The 14,123-nt window shown below is 42.5% G+C and overlaps 1 protein-coding gene across 1 annotated transcript in view; it reads right to left on the bottom strand.

The window, feature by feature from the left end:
* Nucleotides 1-13,323, bottom strand: part of TRIM2 (tripartite motif containing 2) — a 125,308-nt gene extending 111,985 nt beyond the window's left edge. Inside the window, exon 1 of the mRNA XM_026647860.2 lies at nucleotides 13,255-13,323. The gene's annotated coding sequence lies outside the window, so the exon portion shown is untranslated. The remainder of the gene's footprint in view (nucleotides 1-13,254) is intronic.
* Nucleotides 13,324-14,123: the final 800 nt, after the last annotated feature.

Raw genomic sequence — 14,123 nt, 5'->3', positions numbered from 1 at the left:
CTTAGAGAGGTAAAACTTAATGAGACTTAGCAACATAGGGGACATGCAAAGAGGAGCCCAGGATAGGCAGGAACAGTGGAGCTTTGTTTGTGTCCCTAAACAACATTTGAAGGCATGGGAGGGATTCAGTTTCAACACTAATTAACATGGGATCCAGTTGAAACTTTTCCGAGAGAACATTTTTCCATTTGTCAAAAATCAAAATATTCCACATCGATATCAGTGAAATTTATTTAAAACAACAACATAAAAATAAAGTAAAAATACATTTAAAAAAAGAGTTTGAAAATTAAAATATGCAATTTGAAAAAATATTAAGTAAATTTTGATTCAATTTTATTGAAACAAAACATTTTAATTGATCCAAAGTGAATTATTTTTGAAAATTACATGTTGTGAGAAATTTCAAAATTCAACATTTCATTCTAATTCAGAGTGAATTTTGTTGAAATTGTGGAATTTCCCACAAAATGGAAATTCCAGTTCCCAAGAAATCTCTCATTAATATTCAGATTTCTTCTGAAACATCTTTAAGAGCTAGGCTTATGAAGCTCTTTTCAGAACACAGTTTTATTGAACTAACTTGAAGATATCATAGAAATGTAGGGCTGGAAGGAACCTTGAGAAGTCATCAAACAGGAGGGGAGCAGGGGGACTAGTTGGGGAAGGAGACTGGGACTGGGAACGTGTGTGGTGGCAAGGTGTGATGGAACATACCCCATCCCACTAAAAGCAAGTCTAACAAGCATCTCTGCATTCAGGCCATGCCAATTAGGCACACCTTCAGAGCATGGTCTACCTGGAGAAGGAGAGCTTAAAAAGGTGAAGTTGGTCACAGAGCAGTGGGAGTGGTTTTCCCAAGAAGAGAGGCTGCTAGAGAGTCCAGCCACCAGGGAAGCCCAGCCTGAGACTCCCTCCCCCACTTGTTTAGGGCAGACAGACACTGCAGCCCTGACAGGGGCTCTGGGCATCTGCTCTCCAGCAGTGCCCTGTAGCCGGACCTGAGGAGCAGCACCAGGGACTGGATGTAATAAGACCCAGAAAAAAAACTAGGAGTGGGCTTTTAACTCCCATGGGGAACAGTGAGCTTGCCCAGGAATGGGGGTTCCTGAAGGGGACTCAGGGACAAGAGACTGGAAGAGACTACAGCCAAGCTCAGGCTGAGTGTCAGTTGACTACAATTGGTGGAGAATGCGGGTGATTAAACCCTACACCTGTTACAAGGCCCTGAGACAGAAACAGGCTCCACACCAGTCCATTGAGAGGAAGCTTCCGCCAAGATGGACCCTGAGCACTGGTGTAAGTGGGTGGCAGAGTGGCAGCATCAGCAGGCCAACCAGCATCAGCAATTCCAGCAGCAGATGTTGCAGCAGTGGATGGCCTAGCAGCAGATCCAAGTCCTGCAGCAGCAACAGCAGCTGCTGAAGGAGGTTGTGTCCCAGCAGCAATAACTCCAGAGAGACTTCCTGCAACAGTTAAGACCACTGCCCCCTGCCCAGGGAGACCCTGCAGGGCCCAATACCAGGGAGAGCTCTACCACCTGTGCCAGTGAAGTTAACTAAGATGGGCCCAGCTGATGCTCTGGAAGCATTCCTCACCGTCTTTGAGAGGGTGGCACTGGCCTCTCAATAACCTCCAGAGCATTGGGCCTTAGTTTTAGCTCCATATCTGATGGGATAGGCACAGCTGACCTACTATAATCTTGAGCCTGCTTTGGATCAAGACTACATTTGGGTGAAGGCCACTATTTTAGATTTCCTGGCTTTAAGCAAGGAGACGTTGGTAGTGTTTTAGAGCAAAGACCTACCCCAAGGGCCATGCCCCCAGGTGTTGGCACAATGATTAAAAGAGCATTGCTGGTGGTGGCTTCATGCAGGGGAGCACTCCAGGGCCCAAGTTACAGAGTTGGTCTTAACAAAGGGGTTTGTATCCATGCTTCCAGGAGGGGGTGCTCAACCATAATTCTGAGTCATTGTTGGATGTGGTGCAGCTGATGGAGAATTTTCTCATAGCCGATTGGTCACTATTGATGGACCATGCACAGCCTCTACCTATTCATCGGCTAGGGCCACTGACAGGACTGGATACCCGCCAGCAGACACTGAACCCCAGGCATGATGAAAAACATGTACAAACCCCATCCCAGCAACCCGAGCTACCCATACAGAGAGGAGAAAACCTCAGCAAGTCTCGGGGCCAAGCTTGGATGAGGTATCACCCAGATAACCACCTGACACAAACAACTAGGGCGGAGCCCGTGAGCTCAGACTTGGGTCCCATTCATAATTTAAACCAACTCCCTGATGGGAAGAACCCACAGGAATGAGCTCAGTAACCTGATACTCTGTGGACAACAGGGGCACATGAGGAAAGAGTGCCCATGGATGGAATGTGAATATGCAGAGATTGGACAGCAGAAGAGCGGGCCCCTGGGACTCCTTCCACGTTGACTGTTCCAGTATGGGTCCAAGGGAAGGATTTACTGGGGCTTGTAGATTTGGGGTGTAGCCAAACTGTGATGCAAGCCACCCTTGGGGGTGAGACAATCCTCATGGCTCCTTGTCCACAGTCTCTTTGCCCATACAGTTCCAGTTCCTCTCTTCCAGCTCCAATTCTGATCTGTGTCTTCCCCCTCCCCAGGACCAATTGGGGGAGAGGGGCATTTGGCCTGGGCCTCAAGCTCAAAGGGGGCCTCAAATTTAGACACTTGTTAATTTTTTGGCATTTGATAAGTTTCACAACTTGTTTTTATGCACATCCCTATCAGACCAAAATGTGACACTCTCTCAGCTTAGAGCTGCAAATAAGACAAATATTCAAATTATGTCTCATTTTTTTTGGGTGCCTTATTTTGTTTTAATGTGTTGTCATTTTTTATTTTTATTATGGCTAGGGGCCTGGGCCTCTCTGAACCTCAGAGAGGGCCTGTCCCTCCTACAACTCCACTACCTGGCCTCCAGGTGCCTCCCACAATCCCCAGTCCCAATGGCTGCCAGCCCCAATCTCCTTCCCTCGGCTCTTTGTCCAATTTCAGTGTCCCCCCACCCTTTGTCCCAGTCTCTTTGCCCAGCCAGTCACTAATCTCCTGCTGCATCCAGGTTTCTCATCAGATCTACATTTTTTCCCTTGTGTAGCTGGCTGACCCTCAGCCTGGGATCGGCTGTAGTCTCTTCCAGTCAGTTGCCCCTGTATCCCCTACAAGAATCTCCACTCCTGGGCAAACTCATTGTTTCCTGGGGGACTTAAGCCTGCTCCTGTGGTCCTTTCTGGGTGTAATTACCTTCAGTCCCTGGTGCTGCTCCTCAGATCCAGCTACAGGGCACTGACAGAGAGCAGACATCCAGAGCCCCTCTCAGGGCTGCAGTGTCAACCTGCCCTAAACAAGGGAAGGTGGGGAAGGGAAGGGTAGCCATTGTCCTGGGCTAGGCTTCCCTGGCTACTAGGTCCCTAGCAGCCTCTCCTCATGGGCAAACTTGCCCTTCCCCTCCCCATCCCCATGACCAGCTTTTTGTGTGTAATATTCATTATCGACACCTATTCAGATATCACTTTTTATATGGCACCCCAGTAACAGAATTCACCAGTATCTGAAGGGAGCTTGCCTCAAAATGTTCTCTCTGAACCCATCTGATTGGGTGGTCTTGTTCTAGAGTGAGTATTTATGCCTATTTAATCTCATCTGCTCCTTCCAATACTGTGGAGAAGAAAATAGCTCTCATGGAAAAGAGCAACTCTAAAAAGGATGATGGTATCGTAGCATAATAAGAATTAGCACAAAGCCAAAATGAAGATAAATTTTTATTATAGAAAGCTTCTGGTGGTTTCAGAAGAAGTTATAGAGCTATAAACATGGAGAAAGGGAGAATTCTAAATCATATGCTACCTGGTCATACATCAATATGCCGTCTTTAATCTCCAGTTTGCTGGGAAACATTGTACCTTTCTCCCAGACTTGACCACAAAGCTCCAGGCATCTGTCACCTCCAAGCTGGATTACTGAAATTCATGGTTATCTGAAGCTGAATGGGAAGATGATTCACATGGTGCAGATGGTACAGATTATGGCTGCCCACCTTCTGCATGGTTTATTCTGCCACAAGTTCATCAGGTCTGTGCTCAAGTCCCTCCACTGGATCACACTCAGCTTCTGATGCCAGTTTAAGGCTTTTCAAAGCAATTGAGGGATCAAGTTCCAGATACAGTGACAAGCAAATTTTCATCTATGAAACACCATGACAGCTGTGTTCCTCTGGGACAATGCAGATTACAAAGCCCAGGACGAAGTCTTTGAGAGCAGAGATCGAAGCATTCTCTGTTGTGGGGACCCAGCTATGGCAGAGGATATTACATGAGAACAGAGTCTGATCATCTTTAGGAAACAGTGTAAAACCTTACACTTTGAAAGGATCAGAGGGGTAGCCGTGTTAGTCTGGATCTGTAAAAAGCAACAGAGAGTCCTGTGGCACCTTTAAGACTAACAGATATATTGGAGCATAAGCTTTCGTGGGTGAATGCCCACTTCTTCGGATGCATGTAATGGAAATTTCCAGGGGCAGGTATAAATATGCTGGCAAGAATCAGTCTGGAGATAATGAGGTTATTTCAATCAGGGAGGGTGAGGTCCTCTGCTAGCAGTTGAAGTGCGAACACCAAGGGAGGAGAAACTGCTTCTGTAGTTGGCTAGCCATTCACAGTCTTTGTTTAATCCTGGCTCTGATGGTGTCAAATTTGCAAATGAACTGAAGCTCAGCAGTTTCTCTTTGGAGTCTGGTCCTGAAGTTTTTTTGCTGTAAGATGGCTACTTTTACATCTGCTATTGTGTGGCCAGGGAGGTTGAAGTGTTCTACAGGTTCTTGTATATTGCCATTCCTGATATCTGACTTGTGTCCATTTATCCTTTTACGTAGGATAATGCTCCAATACATCTGTTAGTCTTAAAGGTGCCACAGGACTCTCTGTTACTTTGAAAGGAGTTAGGGGTGAGGGTAGTTTCTGTCAGGCAATGGTAGTTTTAAGCACCAAATAGGGCTGTATAGAAGGCCCACAACAAGGAGTATCAGCCTACTTCTGTTGCCTCTTGGGCTGGCTCAACTCAATTTTGGGGCTGTGTTAACATATGTTAGACCCCCCTGGAGACAGGAGATGGTGGGCAGCTTATGCCATTGAATCACCGCGAGTGCACTCACCAATGGAGCCTGGGTTCAGTGGAAACCAGTGGAACCTAGGGAGTGAATCGGGCCCACTGAATGGAAAAAGACTCTACTGTCACTGTATTTTCCTGTCTTAGCTCGTAGTTTGTCTGTCATGCATAAAACAGCCAGCAACTGTTAGCAGCAACAATTGAGTTATTCAGTATGTATTTTGAAAAATGATGGATGGAGTTTCTTGTACCACCCAGACCCCATCTCTTTATCAATTCCTCTTTGGTTAAAGTTGTGTTACTGCAGCATCTGTTCTGTGTATGTAGATAAAACTATAATGGAATTATTCTTGTATTTAGCCATTGATTGCCCTGTGTATAGATAGACTCTTCCAAAATACAGACAACAATCTATTGACCCAAAGAACTATATCTCTAGTGTAACAGAGAGCCCTGTATCTATTCTTAATTGTTATATCTTACATTGGTAATAATTTAAAGCAGGGGTGGGGAACCTTTTTTCTATCAGGGGCCACTGACCCATAGAAAAAAAAATCAGTCATGGGCCACACACAGCCCCGTAGGGGGGTGGGAGCACGGGGGGGACACACAGAAACTCGGGGCTTCCTCCCATAGCAGGACAAGTCGGTGCTCATGGCTCCATCCCCATGGGAGGGTAGGGAGGCTCGGGGCTTCCCCTAGGTTCTTGGATGGGGCCAGAAATGAGGGGTTCAGGATGTGGGAGGGGCTCCCAGCTGGAGCAAGGGGTTGAGGTCTGAGGTCTGAGAGGGAGTTAGGGTGCAGGAGGGGGTTCTGACCTGGGGCAGGGGGTGCAGGCTCCGGCCGGGCAGTGCTTACCTCAGTCGGTGGCGCAGCAGGGCTAAGGCAGTCTCCCTGCCTACCATAGCTCCACGCTGCTCCCAGAAGCAGCTGCCATGTCCAGCCCCTAAGAGGAAGGGCTCTTGTGCACCTCTAACTTGTGCCAGGGCTATGTGACTGAGCATCAGGAAGAGACAACTGATTCTCTTCAGTCCTCACTCTCCACTATGCCTGAGCTCAGGTGGGAGAGAGAATCTGCCCCCAGTGTCTATTTATCCTCCCCTCTTCCAATTTAAAGCATAGCAAAAATATTCAGAATTTTTTTTAAAAGGGCAGAACTATTTTTAAATGAACATGAGCCAGAAAAGAATGCCATAACCACTCAGTGCCATCCAGTGATAAATTCTGGCCTTCCCTGATGTAAAAACAACAGTGATTTGTGTACTATTTCTTCTGTGTTTACATTTACTGAGACAGGCTATCTGGAATAATGAATTAGCAGCAATTATTTATTTTCAGTGTGTGAAGTGTCAAGGTCAGAGCCTAACCAACCCATCACTAGCATCCCACTAATTACAATGAAAATAATTGCTTCTTTTCTCATCAATAACTATTGATTTCTAAGAGTGCAGGATTTTACCTGGGTCCATGCAGTGGTGGTCATAATGAGCACTACACCAAGCTAGCCATGTCACAAGCCTGAGTCTGTTACTTGAAAAACTGCCCGTTAATGATTAAACAATAAATTAAAATACACTGAAAAAAATTCTTACTTACACATTTTGAAAACTACATCAACCAATCTCCATTCTGGTGGGAAAAGAGAGGGCATCGGCCATCCCACTGTTCGGATCAGTATGTTAGGTTTGGACTATAATAGGGCAAAATGTCTGCCTTGACAATTTTCAGTATGAAAATTTTTTATATACAAGGACCAAATTTGGCCTATAGTTAATAAACACATATTAGCATGTCTGGTGTTCCTGAGGCTATAAGTCTGGCATTAGTTGATTTAATTCTTTAACCAATTTTCAGCCTCATTGCTCTACCTTTTACTTAGTAATATTCTAATGCCTAAGAATTTACTAATGACTGATTTAAAATTTGTCTGTGGGCTAAATATATTGTAACAAATCTATGGCCACCTAGGGTTTCACATTTGTCACTAGACTGCACACCACTGGCATTTAGATTTTCAAGTCAATAGAACTCAAATCCTCCTACTCCTAAAGCAGGCCCCCAGAACTAATGAGGAATCACTGTCTGCAGAATAGCACTTATGCCACATTCTAGCAGTTCAGATTCAATCCAGTGAAGGGCCTACATACTAGTCAGTTAATTAGAATACTTTTTATAGAAAAAGCTCACTAAGTCTTTAAGTATATAGACTCTCACTTCAGTCTTTAAAAAACTCTTAAATTAATGGGCAACATTGTGGCCCCACTGAAGTCAATGGCAAAAAAAAAAAAAAAAAAAAACAATCAGGGTAGCTAAACCCTGGAATAACTTACCCAGGGTTCTGGTGAATTCTCCATCACTTAAAGTCTTCCAATCGTGACTGGATATCTTTCTATATGCTATAGCTTCAACAAAAGTTATGGGATTGACATAGAAATTACTTAGTGAGGCTTTTTGACCTGCATTATTAGAGTTAATCGGAACATTTTTATTAAAACAGGTTTTTGTTGGAAAAAGTCCTTCTTCAGGCTCTCAAGTCTCTGCTCCGGGCAATAGTCCACAGTCCTTCCCCTGGCCTCTAGGTTCTGTTAACCTAGAGTAACCTCTGTTTAGTTACCAAGGGAAAAGGGACCTGCTTATCCTGGGGCTAATATACCTGCCTTCCGCCACTCTCCTGTACTCTGTGTCCCCGTTAGGTTCCCTACGTTTAGCCCTTTTGACCACACTCCTGTCCCTGTTATTTTATTTGTTGTCCCCCAAAATTACTTGGTTATCCAGGTCCTGTGGATCCTCCCCTTCGGCTGGGGGGAGGTCCTTTGGCAGTGGGCGGGCTTTGCCCACCCACTTCCTGGCTACCAATAAGGCCACTCTCCTGTAGCTGTCTGGCCTGACCCCGTCACACCTAATAAAAACCAGTGCTAGAAATCATAGTGATGAGTATAATATAAATGTCTAGGTAGAGAGAACATTTATGAAATATGCAGAGATATGTTATCCCATTTATTCAATTTGTCCAACCTCTCCATGATGATGATCTGGAGAGTATGTACAAATTAAATAAATGGGATAACACAACCTTCAGAACTGAAGATCATGCTATATGATGGTTTTGCAAGTCAATGGGAGTTTTGTCTGAGACTGGATGGCAGGTTCAGCCCTAACTTATGTACATGATAAATGCCTCCTAGTTCACACACTGGCTTTAAAAAAAAAAAGTGAGCGCAAAAGGCAATGTTTACAACTGTGCGATGTATTACTGTATAGAGCTAATTGGGAATTTTTCACTGAAATGTTTGTCTGTTGGAAAAGGCTGATTAATCAAACCAAAACTTTTTGTGGAAGCATACTGCTTTTGACAGGATGATTTCTCAAGTCCAGGATGAAATCTCTGTCAAAACCAGCAAAGGGAGAGGGGGAGAGCCAATAACCCAGTGATTGGAGTACTTATCTGGGTCTGGGAGATCTAGGTTCAACTCACTTCTCTGCCTAATTCAGTGCTCTAACCACCAGGCTACAGTCCCAGGCCCTCTCTCTGGCCCAGTGAATATTTAATAATTTACACAGAGTGGTTGAGACAGAGAGAGAGAGAGTCAGTGCAGGGACTTGAAATTGTGTTTTCTACATCCCAGGGGAGTGCCCTAACCAGTGGCCTATTGGCCATCCCAGGGTCTCTTGCTCCCTCGTTCTTTCATGAAAAAGTTCTAAGGGTCTCAGTTTTGTCCCAGTGCAGAACAAAACCAAATGCCAAAACCTCAAACGTTTTCAGGAAACTGAATTCTTGTTTTCCAGCCAGCACTACTACTGAAATCTACAGCTGAGATGGGAGGGAAGCAAAGGGATAGGTGTTATCAGACAGTACTAACTAAGGCACTGTGACGCATGCTGACAGCCTGCTGCTCCTGTACAGAGACACCTTGTTCACATGCATGGATCACAATGCAGGATCAGAACTTGCATGAATGAATATGTGAAATTACTCTTTGGTGGGAATGAACTATGCTATAGCTAACAAATTTATTTGGGCATAAGCTTTCGTGGGCTAATGTCCAAATAAATTTGTTAGTCTCTAAGGTGCCACAAGGACTCCTCGTTGTTTTTGCTGATACAGACTAACACGGCTGCCACTCTGAAACCTATGCTATAGCTGTTATATGTGGGTTTTTAATGTTAATGTTTTGGTGATGTGATTAAATGTAGGTGAATATGCTCCATTAAGGTAATGACTCTATACTAATGGGCTTAAAGGAATCATTATCAATGACCCACAACTGTTTCATAATTAGCATTTATGTTTTGGTGAGAATTCAATTTAGATGAATACACTTCATTAAATTAATAGCTGGATATTAAAAACCTTAAGGGAAACATTACCAGTGGGTCAGGACTACTTTGAATCGGGTCACAGAAAGTTATATGCCGTTTTATTATTATTTTTAATTATATACCTACAAAAAATATCTAAATGGATTTTAGTATCCTCCTGAATGACTCATGAACGACTACTGGCTATATATAAACAAAAAAATATATTAAACTCAGATTCAAATGGCAAACGAGAACTGGTTAAACTGTAATTTAACAGTGCAGTAAGGAGATGTCTAGTTTTAATGGAAGTGTATGCTTTCTTGACAATTACTGTGTCTCCTTTCACATTTGAAAATAAGAAGAGAGAGAGAGCTTCAAGTTTTCTGAATGTGCTTTAAACAATCATCTTGTCAAACAACAAAATAGGTTCTGCAGTCTTTTGCCACAGGAGGACAATAACAGCCAAATGGAGTTTCATTTATGCAACTTCAATTATTAAAGCAATTATTTATCAGAATTTAACAAGCAACCTGTTTTGGGAGCAGAAGAAGAGATCTGATGTGTTCTGTGATCTGAGATGTCAAATACAAGAGTATTTAGTCTGTATGGAACCCTCTCTTGGAAAGGGTCCAGAGAAGAGCAACAAGAATGATTAAAGGTCTTGAGAACATGACCTATGAAGGAAGGCTGAAAGAACTGGGTTTGTTTAGTTTGGAAAAGAGAAGACTGAGAGGGGACATGATAGCAGTTTTCAGGTATCTAAAAGGGTGTCATAAGGAGGAGGGAGAAAACTTGTTCACCTTAGCCTCTGAGGATAGAACAAGAAGCAATGGGCTTAAACTGCAGCAAGGGAGGTCTAGGTTGGACATTAGGAAAAAGTTCCTAACTGTCGGGGTGGTTAAACACTGGAATAAATTGCCTAGGGAGGTTGTGGAATCTCCATCTCTGGAGATATTTAAGAGTAGGTTAGATAAATGCCTATCAGGGATGGTCTAGACAGTATTTGGTCCTGCCATGCGGGCAGGGGACTGGACTCGATGACCTCTTGCGGTCCCTTCCAGTCCTAGAATCTATGAATCTATGAATCTATGAATAATAAGGGCCTGATCCAAAGCCCATTCAACTCAATGGAAATACTTTCATTTACTTTAAAGGACTTTGTATCAGGCTTAACTCATTACTTATTGTAATTGAGTTCTAACCTTCTTCATTTCTCATCAAGGTTTTTAATGAAAAGTGTGTTCCAATTCCACTAATGGTTTGCATAATGTGCCTAAACCTATTTTATAGTGGTTCAAGATCATCATCAGTCAGTGTTTCATTCTGGTGCTCTCGCTAATGCCAGTTTAAATCAGGAACAACTCCATTGACTCATTTGTTTGTTTGTTTAAAAAATATTTTCCTCTCTCCGGTGCTATGTGAAAGACGCATGTAAACAACAGTTGAGATTAACTAACTGATTAACTATACAGGGGAAACAGTGAACCTGATTACAAACAAGGTGCTGTTACAACACAACTGCGAAGTGTATGCCATGTCCAACCTTAAAATAATAGGTTAGCCCATAGCTCAGCCAAATAGTCCATCTAGCTTTTCCATACCATACCAAGGTAGCAAATCTAGCAGTTTCACACCTATACAAAGTATTTTGCAGAAAAAACAAACAAACCAGACAACATTTAGTTCCATTAGTGCCCTCTATTTTGGAGGGCTGCTTGTGTATTATCTCTCTCAATCAAGGGAAAAAATTATCTGCAAAGAGGTAGGACACTGTAGCACACACAAGGATGTTCAGACTCCAGTGCTTTAAAAAAAAAAAAAAGTCTAATATCACTAACTTGCATAATAGAAACAGCACCAGGAACTGCAGAGGTTGTTTAACATTCAGTGAGCATATGCCTAAAAAGTCAGTGCACACATTTGCAAATTTCACTGCATATCTCTGCATCACTGAACTTTGTTTAGGCATGATCAGTTCAGAGCAGAGATGAAACTTTTTTGGATGAAATCTGGTACAAAGTGAAGCACAACTGAAAGAGAAAAGAGTTTTTTCTTACTCTGACTGCCCCTCCCCCCCCATTGTGTGTGTGTGAGAGAGAGAGAATGAATAACCTTGGATTCTGAAATGAAGCACAGCAGACAGAAAGATCCTGCACAGATTTTTAAAAATCTCAGATTTTTAAGCCCTGTTCCAAATTCTCCTGGAAGAACTTTTGAATAGATTCAGTGAAGTCATAGATAATTTCTCTGCATTCAAGGGACCTATTTTTGGCTTTCAGCATTTATTGAATAAGCTGCCATTAGATTAATGCCATCCCCAGCTGGCAACCTTTCCCTAGCCCCACTACCCTTGATGCCTGCTATTTTAATCTTTTTACATTTTTCTGATAGACATAGTCCTTAGAGGTCACCACTTGTTTCAGCAGTTGGCTTGCTGCCAATCTGCCTGGGGAAACCTAACTCTACCAATTGTGATCAAAGATGACCATTTTCATAAATAGCTAATGGTGAAGGCACGTGTATCGCCATATACTGTATAAGTAGGGCGGGAGGCATAAGTAGCTGCAATGGAGAGAGACATCTACATGTTCACTGGTGCCTGAATTTCAGCAAAAGCAGCCAAATGCATCCCTGGTGTAACTACATTGACATCACTGGAGTTACACAAGGGATGCATTTGGCCCTTTATTTGCCATACAGTGACACATGAAACAAACACACTCTTCATAATCACTTCATGCTGGTCACCTGTTTAAAAGAACTGCAGTAATTACATTTTTGCATGGGTCATAAAGGGTTCACAGTACAGTGACAGCCCCTCGTAAATAACAAATCCTGTAAAGAAATAAACATGACATGACAACTCAAACAAACTGGACATGGCAGGCATTTCTGATGCAGTTATCTGAAATTTGTACGCAGTACTGGTTGCAGATTGTTTTCAATATGCAGATTTCATTCATAGCATATTAAGAGTGCACCAGCTATGAACTGAAATTCACTGCAGTGGAGTAACCACGCTATAAAATGCTTGCATTATACAGGAGATTGTAAACCAAGATGCTATTATCTTTGATGCTATGATCAGGTTATAAAAAGCACAAAACATACCAACCAACGCCTGTGTTCTTATTTACAATTCCTGTCTGCTGCGCTGAGAAACCTGCAACTCCTCTGCTTCCCAACCACCATGTTATTCTGTATTCATGCCTTATAGCAAACAAAGCTCATCTCCCACTACATAGAGTGAGAGATTTGGTGAAAAACATGCATTGCTCACCCTGCTATTTTCATTGTTCTTATCAGTTCAGAAGCAAGCTAAATAGTGCCCCGATGATGGAGATTTGGTTTTTCTTCTATAATAAGTTACTGTAGAATTTCTTAATCAAAGTCCAATTCTATGTTTGTTTGTATGTTTAAAAAAAAAAAGGATTCCAGGTGAAAAATGCCAGGAGAAATTCCTTTCTTTTGTGCTTGCAAATAGTCTCTTTATGCAGAGGTATCTTTCTCCCTGTACCTCAAATACTATCTAATAGCATTTCTATCAGGCTTCTGGCTCTTCCCGTCACAAACAAAGCAGTACAGACATCCTAAAAATCAACTAACACAATTGTAACCTATTGGTTCTGTAAATCTACCAAGGATCCCCTTCTCTCTCTAGCATTTTCACTGAAAACCATTACAATACTGCAGAGAAACATTCTCACTGGGGATGTTTTTGGCTTTCATCTCACTGCTTTTTCAACCAGAACACTGGAGTTAGAAACCTTAATTAGCAATCTGAAAGCAGCACACAGGCCAGGAATACTTACATTTGCAATTGTGTTTGCGATATTTGTGCACTGCTCCAGCACAAAGAAGAGAAAGAGCTTTTTTATAGCCTGCCTTTCAAGCCTGGTAGCAGTGAAAAGAAGGCTGCTATCCGAAAGCTACTCATTTTCTATATGCTCTGCTCTACTTGTTTCCTACGTGCATGCAACTCAGCTGCCAGATTAATAACCATGTCAGCCTCTTTCCCTCATAAAGAGGCAGAGAGATGATAGGATGAAGATGAAGCAGCCAGCATGTTAATCTGTAGTTATGGCTACACTAACCCTTGAACAAATGTCACGGTGTTATTGTCCTTGAAGAAATAAAATAAATCAGCACTATTTCTTCTGAAGAAAAGGATTTTGGAAATAGTATTCAATGCTTTTTCATGATGCCATTAAAAATAAAAACACTCCTTAAGCAGCAAAATCTGAAAACAAAGTTCATTTGTCTTTTACTATTATCTGACCTTTCACCAGACATTTTTCTAACAAGGCATGTCTACCCCCAAACAAGAACAAAACCCACCTTCTTCAGAATTAATAAATAATTACTCCTCCCCTCCCCTTCTTCATTTTAAAAGGAAATGTTTCCATATCCAGCTTTGTTGAATTTTTCAGAAAAAAAAAAAAAGAAAGCTCTCATTTACCATTTAAATGTTCCCATGCAGTGATTCTTAGAGCCCTGGACCTTAACGTCTGACGTAATCAGTTTCAGTTCTCTGCAGGCATGGAATATTTCCAAATCACAGGCCACAAACCCAGCTCCACGGAGGTGAGGGATTGGCAAATCAGAGTTTACATGACTGGAGAATAGGGAAGCTGGTCTTGCAATGAAAAACTACAAACTAAAAACATAAAAAAATATATGA

Source organism: Terrapene carolina, unplaced genomic scaffold, assembly GCF_002925995.2.
Source record: "Terrapene carolina triunguis isolate 2854851 unplaced genomic scaffold, T_m_triunguis-2.0 Scaffold66, whole genome shotgun sequence".
In the NCBI taxonomy this organism is placed as follows: domain Eukaryota; kingdom Metazoa; phylum Chordata; order Testudines; family Emydidae; genus Terrapene; species Terrapene triunguis.
This window is presented reverse-complemented; position numbering and strand designations above follow the sequence as displayed.